The sequence below is a fragment of the Herpailurus yagouaroundi genome, unplaced genomic scaffold, assembly GCF_014898765.1.
Source record: "Herpailurus yagouaroundi ecotype Mexico unplaced genomic scaffold, PumYag 190, whole genome shotgun sequence".
NCBI lineage: Eukaryota > Metazoa > Chordata > Mammalia > Carnivora > Felidae > Herpailurus > Herpailurus yagouaroundi.
Window position 1 is genome coordinate 4,146,203 of NW_024412421.1, and position 8,080 is coordinate 4,154,282.

The following is an 8,080-nucleotide window of genomic DNA, read 5'->3' on the forward strand; positions in this document are numbered from 1 at the left end:
AGACAATAAACACGAAATAAATAAATAAATAAATGGGACTGTATCAAACATTGACAGGTGCTAGGAAGCAAACAGGATGGGGGCAGTAATCACATTTGCAATGAAGAATTTACTGTTTCCACAGTGATTTGAGGGCTGAGCAAGGAGTATCTCATTGCATCCCTACTGCAGTCTTTTGGGAGACAGTACCTGTCCCCATTTGTAGGGGGGCGGGGGAGGGGGGAAGTGAAGCGCAAAGAGAGCTTCACATTCCATAGTGAATACGTAGGAAGAGGTGGGGGCCAGACAATCAGGGATCCCAGGCTTCTTTAAGCAGGGAATATTGAACTGAAGCCAATGCCAAGAGCAAGCCAAGGGCAAGAGTTCCAAAGAGAGAGAATGGCAGGTGCAAAGGTCCTGAGACACCCATGACTTTCAAGGAACGGCACAGAGCCCATATGATTGGAGCCAAAGAAACCAAAGAGAGAAGGGGAATGAGGGAATCGGGGAGCGGACTGAGATGGCAAGGGAGTCTTGTGAGAAGCTGTCATGGAGGCTATCAGGGACAGAGCCCACTGAGCTCTGGAAGTGATAAATTATTCTTGGTTTGGCCCAAAACAGGTTGGTCACCCTAGTAAGGTGATCTTATTCAAATATTATGCTAAGTGTAAAGGCAAGCAATGGGATGTTTTAAGTAAGGGAGGGACAGGACCCCTGCAGCTACAGTCCCTACTCTCCGGAGGAACACTAGCAGGAAGGGGGGCAGGAGAAAGAAAGACAGTTGACAGGATCTTGCAGTCTTCCAGGCGAGGGTGATGGTGGGCTACAGACCTGGGCTGTAGAGGTGGAGGTAAGAAGGGAGGAAATTTGGGATACGGTTTGGAAAAAAGAGGGACTTGATGGAATCAAGGACGAGCCACAGGTTCTTGGCTGAACGCCCAGTGGATGCTGGGCCATTTATAAAAACGGCGAAATGGATAAACACCAGGTTTGGGGGAGAATCAAAGGTAGTGCATATCCCCTAAACCCCACATTGAGAGAGAGCAGAAGGGAGTCTCCAAAGAAACCGAACGCCCCATTCCCTCGCCCTGGGACTGTGGTTCTCCTCACCCCCCTCTCCCGCAATCCCCCTGCCAGCTCACTTTACAAAAGAAAGGCCCATCTCCAGCCACTCTGAATTACAATGGGGATTGGCCCTAGCGCAGAAAAGACTTGGGGAACAATGAGGGCACCTTGTTTTTTTTAATTAAAAGGTTTTATTATTATTTTTTTTAACGTTTATTTATTTTTGAGACAGAGACAGAGCATGAACGGGGGAGGGTCAGAGAGAGGGAGACACAGAATCTGAAACAGGCTCCAGGCTCTGAGCTGTCAGCACAGAGCCCGACGCGGGGCTCGAACTCCCGGACCGCGAGATCATGACCTGAGCCGAAGTCGGACGCCTAACCGACCGAGCCACCCAGGCGCCCCAAAAGGTTTTATTTTTAAGTAAACTCTACAACCCTGAGATCAAGAGTCTCATGCTCTACTGACAGAGCCAGCCAGGCGCCCCCCAGGGCCTCACATTTGAAATGGGGCACCTTGGAAGCCTCCTTAAATGAAGGCATATTAAATCCGTCCTACAGTCCTGGCTCTCTTGTCTTGTACATGTTTCTGTTAAGCGTGGAGGATTGTTTTGGATACAAGCAATTTTGGCTCCTGTTGATTTTCTCTGGGAATTGCACCGAAAGAGGAAGCTATGTTTCTGACAGAAACAAAGTGTGATTTCACTGATTAGCTTGACAATGAAGAGCGGTTTTTGGCAATTAGAGTAAATGGTGAAGAATGTCTATAAATTAAATAAGCTCAATCAGCTCCTTCCAGCTTCCCATGAAAATATACTTAAGGTGAGTTATAAGATAAAAGCTTTTTTCTTTTTCTTTTTTTTAATTCTTTTTTTAAAATGTTTATTTTTGAGAGAGAGAGAGAGAGAGAGAGAGAGAGCGAGCACGTGCACGAGCAGGAGAGGGGCAGAAAGAAGGGGACAGAAGATCCGAGGCAGGCTCTGTGCAGACAGCAGAGAGCAGCCCCACTCGGGCCTCGAACTCACAACTATGAGATCATGACCTGAGCCTAAGTCAGACGCTCCACCGACTGAGTCACCCAGGCACCCCAAAGCTTTTTTATTTCTCAAAAAATATTAAAGGGGTGCCTGGGTGGCTCAGTCGGTTAAGCGTCCAACTTCGGCTCAGGTCATGATCTCACAGTCCATGAGTTTGAGCCCCGTGTCGGGCTCTGTGCTGACAGCTCAGAGCCTGGAGCCTGCTTCAGATTCTGTGTCTCTCTCCCTCTGCCCCTCCCCTGCTCATGCTCTGTCTCTCTCTGTCTCAAAAAAAATAAATAAATAAAAACATTAAAAAAAATTTTTTTTAATATTAAAGAAATTGGCGAAGATGTATGTAAATTGGCTAACATTGCAATCTTTCCCAATTGTTTCTGAGCACGTTGGGTTAAACAAGTTGTCTCTGAGTGAAGGAGGACCACAACAAATTAGTTCTTGATAACTCTTGGTAAAGCCTTTGTGATATATTTTCCAGAAACTGAGGAGGTAAGGAAGAGTCTTTGGACAAAGTAAGAAATCCTTTTGCAGAAGGGGAAGCTGCTAGAGCTCTAACCAGGGCCTAATCGAGTGAGAGAGCTATAAAATATTTTTGGATGATAGGTTATTGTGTGTTTTTAAAAATGTTTAAATCTTGGTAAAACACACATAGCGTCTGACCCATGGCATTAAGTACACGCACATTGCTGTGCAATTACCAATGCTACCCATCTCCAGAACTCTTCATCTCGTAAAACTGGAAACTGCACATTGAACACCAACCAGCTCTCAGAACCACCTGCCCCCTCCCCCAACAACCACCATTCTACTTTCTGTCTCTATAAACCAGACTACCCTAGTACCTGATGTAAGTGGAATCACACAGTATTTGTCTTTTTGTGACTGCCTTATTTCACTTAGTGTAATGTCATCAAGGTCCATCCGTGTTATAGTGTCAGAACTTCCTTTTCAAGGCCAAATAATATTCCATGTATATATATATACACACACGACACTTTGCTTATCCTTGTATTTGGCAATGGACACCTGGATTATTTCTACCTCTCGGTTATTGTGAATCCTTTTTTTTGAGGAATTGCCATTCTGTTTTCCATAGCAGCTGCATAATTTCATTTTCCCACCAACAAGGGTTCCAATTTCTCTACATCCTAGGCAACAGTTATTTTTTTTTATTTTTTTTAACATTTATTTATTTTTGAGACAGAGAGAAAGAGAGAGCATGAACAGGGGAGGGGCAGAGAAAGAGGGAGACACAGAATCTGAAACAGGCTCCAGGCTCTGAGCTGTCAGCACAGAGCCCGACACGGGGCTCGAACCCACAGACCGTGAGATCATGACCTGAGCCGAAGTCGGACGCCCAACCAACTGAGCCACTCAGGCGCCCCAACAGTTATTTTTTAAATAGTAGCAGGGGCTGGAGAGTAGGGGAAATGGAGTAGGGTTGATGATAGGGTACAAACTTCCAGTTACAAGATGAATGAGCCCTGGGAATCTGATGTATAACACGGCAATTATAATCAGTGACACTGTATTGGGGGCACCTGGCTGACTTGGTTGGTAGAGCATGTGACTCTTGATCTCAGGGTCATGAGTTTGAGCCCCACATTGGGGGTAGAGTTTACTTAAAAATATAATAACAATAATAATAATACTATATTGTATACTAGAAATTTCTGAAAGAATAGATCTTAAGTGTTGTCACACACACAGGTAACTATGTCAGATTTTAAATTTCTTAATTAGCTTGATTGGAAAAATCATTTCACAATATACCACAATGTACAGTACAGGTATATCCCCGACCCTCTCTTTCTCTCTCTCTCAAAATAAATAAATAAACTTAAAAAAAAAAAACGAATAAAATTTGATTGGGACGCCTGGGTGACTCGGTTTTAAGCATCTGACTCTAGGTTTTGGTGCAGGCCAAGATGATGCACCTCTGTGGGTTTGAGCCCCAAATTGGTCTCTGCCCTCACCCTCTCCTTCTCTCTCTGCTTCCCCGCACTTACACTCTGTATCTCTCAAAATAAATTTAAAAACTTAAAAAATTATTTAAAGAAAAGAATAAAATTCGAAGACAGAGCTGGGAAGGGGCAGAGAGAGAAAGGGAGAGAGAATCTGTGCTATGAGCACAGGGCCCAACTCAGGGCTTAATCTCATGAACCGTGAGATCACAACCTGAGCCAAAACCAAGAGTCAGACACTTAACCAACTGAGCCACCCAGGTGCCCCCATTTCCAACCAAATTTTATTCTATTTGTTATCATCTATTGGTATCTGTAATATATTTATATTGCCTTTGTTGATTGTTTACAAATGATAATTTATAATGTAACTCAATCCAGAATAATTTTTTTAACATTTATTTTTGAGACAGAGAGCAACAGAGAATGAGCAGGGGAAGGGCTGAGAGAGAGGGAAACACAGAATCTGAACCAGGCTCCAGGCTCTAAGCTGTCAGCACAGAGCCCAACGCGGGGCTTGAACTCGTGAACCATGAGATCATGGCCTGAGCTGAGGTCGGACGCTTAACCGACTGAGACACCGAGGCGCCCCCAGAATAATTTTTTTAAGTAGGCTTTATCCCCAGTGGGGGACTTAAACTTATGACCTGGAGATCACGAGTTGCATACTTTACCCACTGAGCCAACCAGGTGCCCCCAGAGTACTTTTTAAAAATAGAGTCCCTTAGTCACAAGAAATTTAAATTAAAAAAAAATTTAATTTAGAAACATAATTTTATCACAAAGAAGTATAAGAAGATATTCAATTAAAAAAACTTTCAGGGGGCCTGGGTGGCTCAGTCGGTTAAGTGTCCATTTCAGCTCAGGTTATGATCTCACAGCTCATGAGTTCGAGCCCCACATCAGGTTCTCTGTTGTCAATGCAGAGCCCACTTGGGATCCTCTGTTCCCTCTCTTTCTGCCCCTTCTCCGAGCATGCTCTCTCTCTCTCAAAAAAAAATTTTAATAATTTCAAGCATGACTGAAGAATGGATGAAAACATGGTGAACACACACAGACACACACACAGACACATGCACACACACAGACACACACAGACACACACATACATGCACACTGGAATATTACCCATCAAAAAGAGTGAAATCGTGGTGTGCCTAGGTGGCTCAGTCGGTTAAGCTTCTGAGTCTTGATTCCAGCTCAGGTCATGATCTCATGGTTGGTGAGTTTAAGCCACACGTCAGGCTCTGCGCTGACAGCTTGGACCCTGCTTGGGATTCTCTCTCTGCCCTTTCCCTGTGCACTCTCTCTCTCTCTCTCTCTCTCTCATAAATAAATAAGTATTTTTAAAAAAGAATAAATCTTGTCATCTGCAACAACATAAGTCAGAGAAAGACAAATACCATATGATTTCACTGTTATGTGGAATTTAAGAAACAAAACAGGTGAATGTAGGGAAAGAGAAAAGAAGAAAGAGAGGGAAGCAAACCATAAGAGACTCTTTTTTTTTAATGTTTATTTATTTTTGAGAGTGAGAGACAAAGCACGAGCAGGGAAAGAGAGAGAGAATCCCAGGCAGCCTCCTTGCTGTAAATACAAAGCCCAATACAGGGTTCGATCAGTGAAGTGAGATCATGACCAGATCCAAAATCAAGAATCAGACACTTATGGGAATACCAGCTGGTGCAGCCACTCTAGAAAACAGTATAAAGTTTCCTCAAAAAGCTAAAAATAGAACTACCCCTACGACCCAGCAATTGCACTAGTAGATATTTATCCAAGGGATACAGGGGTGCTGTTTCGAAGGGACACATGCACCCCCATGTTTATAGCAGCACTATCAACAATAGCCAAAGTATGCAAAGAACCCAAATGCCCATCGATGGATGAATGGATAAAGAAGATGTGGTATATATATATACAATGGAGTATTACTCGGCAATCAAAAAGAATGAAATCTTGCCATTTGCAACTACGTGGATGGAACTGGAGGGTATTATGCTAAGTGAAATGAGTCAGAGAAAGACAAGTATCATGACTTCACTCATATGAGGACTTTAAGAGACAAAACAGATGAACATAAGGGAAGGGAAACAAAAATAATATAAAAACAGGGAGGGGGCAAAGCATAAGAAACTCTTAAATATGGAGAACATACTGAGGGGTACTGGAGGGGTTGTGGGAGGGGGGATGGGCTGAATGGGTAAGGGGCACTAAGGAATCTACTCCTGAAATCATTGTTGTACTACATGCTAACTAATTTGGATGTAAATTTAAAAAAATAAAATGAGAAATAATAAAAAATAAACAAACAAATAAATAAAAGTCCTTCCAGGAAACAAAATTAGAATCAGACACTTAACCAACTGAGCCACCCAGGCACACCCCTACTAACAATGTATGAATGCTTCAATATCTTAACCAGGTTAAGAATTTTGAACCCAAGGTACTGGGGAGACCAAAGGATTTGTAAAAACATCAGATAAGGGTGCCTGTGTGGGCTGACAGCGTGGAGCCTACTTGGGATTCTCTCTCTCCCTCTCTCTCTCTGCCCCTCCCCTGTGTGTGCGCAAATGCTCTCCCTCTGTGTGTGTGTGTCTCTCTCTCTTAGATAAATAAACAGCAACAACAAAAACCAAAATTTCTTAACCTGACTATGAGGGAAATACGTTTCCCTCCTCTCCTCCCTTACTGCCTCCTAACCCCCACGATCCATACATGTCTGTGCCCGTGACAAGCTAAGAATGTGCACCCTTTCAAAGACACATTCAACATTTATTTGAGCACAGTTGAAAATGAAAGACGGAGAGGGAGAACCCTAGGAGGTAGTCCTTGGTTTTTCTGTTGTTCCAAGCTCTTGCTAGAAACTGACATACCCTATCAGGCAAGCAGAAGACCTGCAGTTAACAGGTCTCTGGGAGGCTGTTAGCACAGTTCCCACTCACCACAGTGCTTTGTACTGTCCTCTTCATCAGTGTGTCTCACTCCTCACCTCCCCAGCATCTAGCCCAGAAAAGCCTATAATATAACAGGTGCTCAGTAGCCATTCTTTAGACACTGCTGGAGACCAAAGGAAAACGTGATGAACAAGGCTTGGAGATGGAGAAATGGAGCCTTGAGCAAGAAGTGAAAAGGGATAGTTTGACTTAGGGCTTAAACAATTAATGAATTAATTAATTAATTTACCCCTCCTTTAGCTCACTGCATGGTATTACTGTTACTTCCTTCACACACCTATCGTTATCTGAAATCAATTATTACTTGCATGATATTTATTTTTTTAAGTAAACTCTACACCTAACGTGGGACTCAAACTTAGGACCCCAAGGTCAAGCGTTGCATTACTTATTTGCATGTTTATTGCTTGCTGTAACCCTTCTTCTCTTAGGACAGAAATCTTCTCTATCTTCCTCATAACTGTATCCCTGATAAAATACAGTGCCTAGAACATCATGCAATAAATAGTTCTTGGATGAATAACCACAAGGAACCCAATAAGAAGCATTTTAACTAAATATAAATGTAGTCAATACCTTACAGATTTTTTTTTTAAGTTCTAGGTACTGGGGCTCATACTTTGCTTGCCTTCTTTACGATTTATGAAAGTCGGGTAAGGTGAGAAAAATTGACCAAGGGAAATATACCTACTTAAGGAGTTAGGTTATCAAGGAAAGAGGTACTTTACCTAAATCCATTATTTGGGTTCTAGTTTGTTCTACACTCCCTTACGTGCTAGAGGGAGGGTAGCTGGTTCATTTCTGATTCCCTCATCAGCGACCAGGACACCGCTGGGAAGGAAATGGGCGCTCAATAATAAACATTTGAGGAATGAAAGAACCTGACAAGAAGCTAAGAATACCTTGATGAGCGAACTGGCTCGGACAGGCTGCAGTTCCCCCCCGGGGCAGGCGGCGGCGCCAGCGCTACACCAGCTCGGCCGCCGGCAGTTCTTGGTCCCTCCGGCTGACCGTCCAACGCTAGGCCCCGAGGCCGGTGCCGGAGTTAACCAATAGGGAACCGTATTAGTTGTGGGGTCTGG

The 8,080-nt window shown here is 43.5% G+C and overlaps 1 long non-coding RNA gene across 1 annotated transcript; it reads right to left on the reverse strand.

The window, feature by feature from the left end:
• Positions 1-6,795: 6,795 nt before the first annotated feature.
• LOC121010007 (uncharacterized) lies at positions 6,796-7,991 on the reverse strand. Its single transcript, XR_005780957.1, has 2 exons — positions 7,901-7,991; positions 6,796-7,059 (listed from the first exon to the last, which is right to left on the reverse strand). It is a non-coding gene; the product is annotated as an uncharacterized LOC121010007 (long non-coding RNA).
• Between the last annotated feature and the right edge of the window lie 89 nt (positions 7,992-8,080).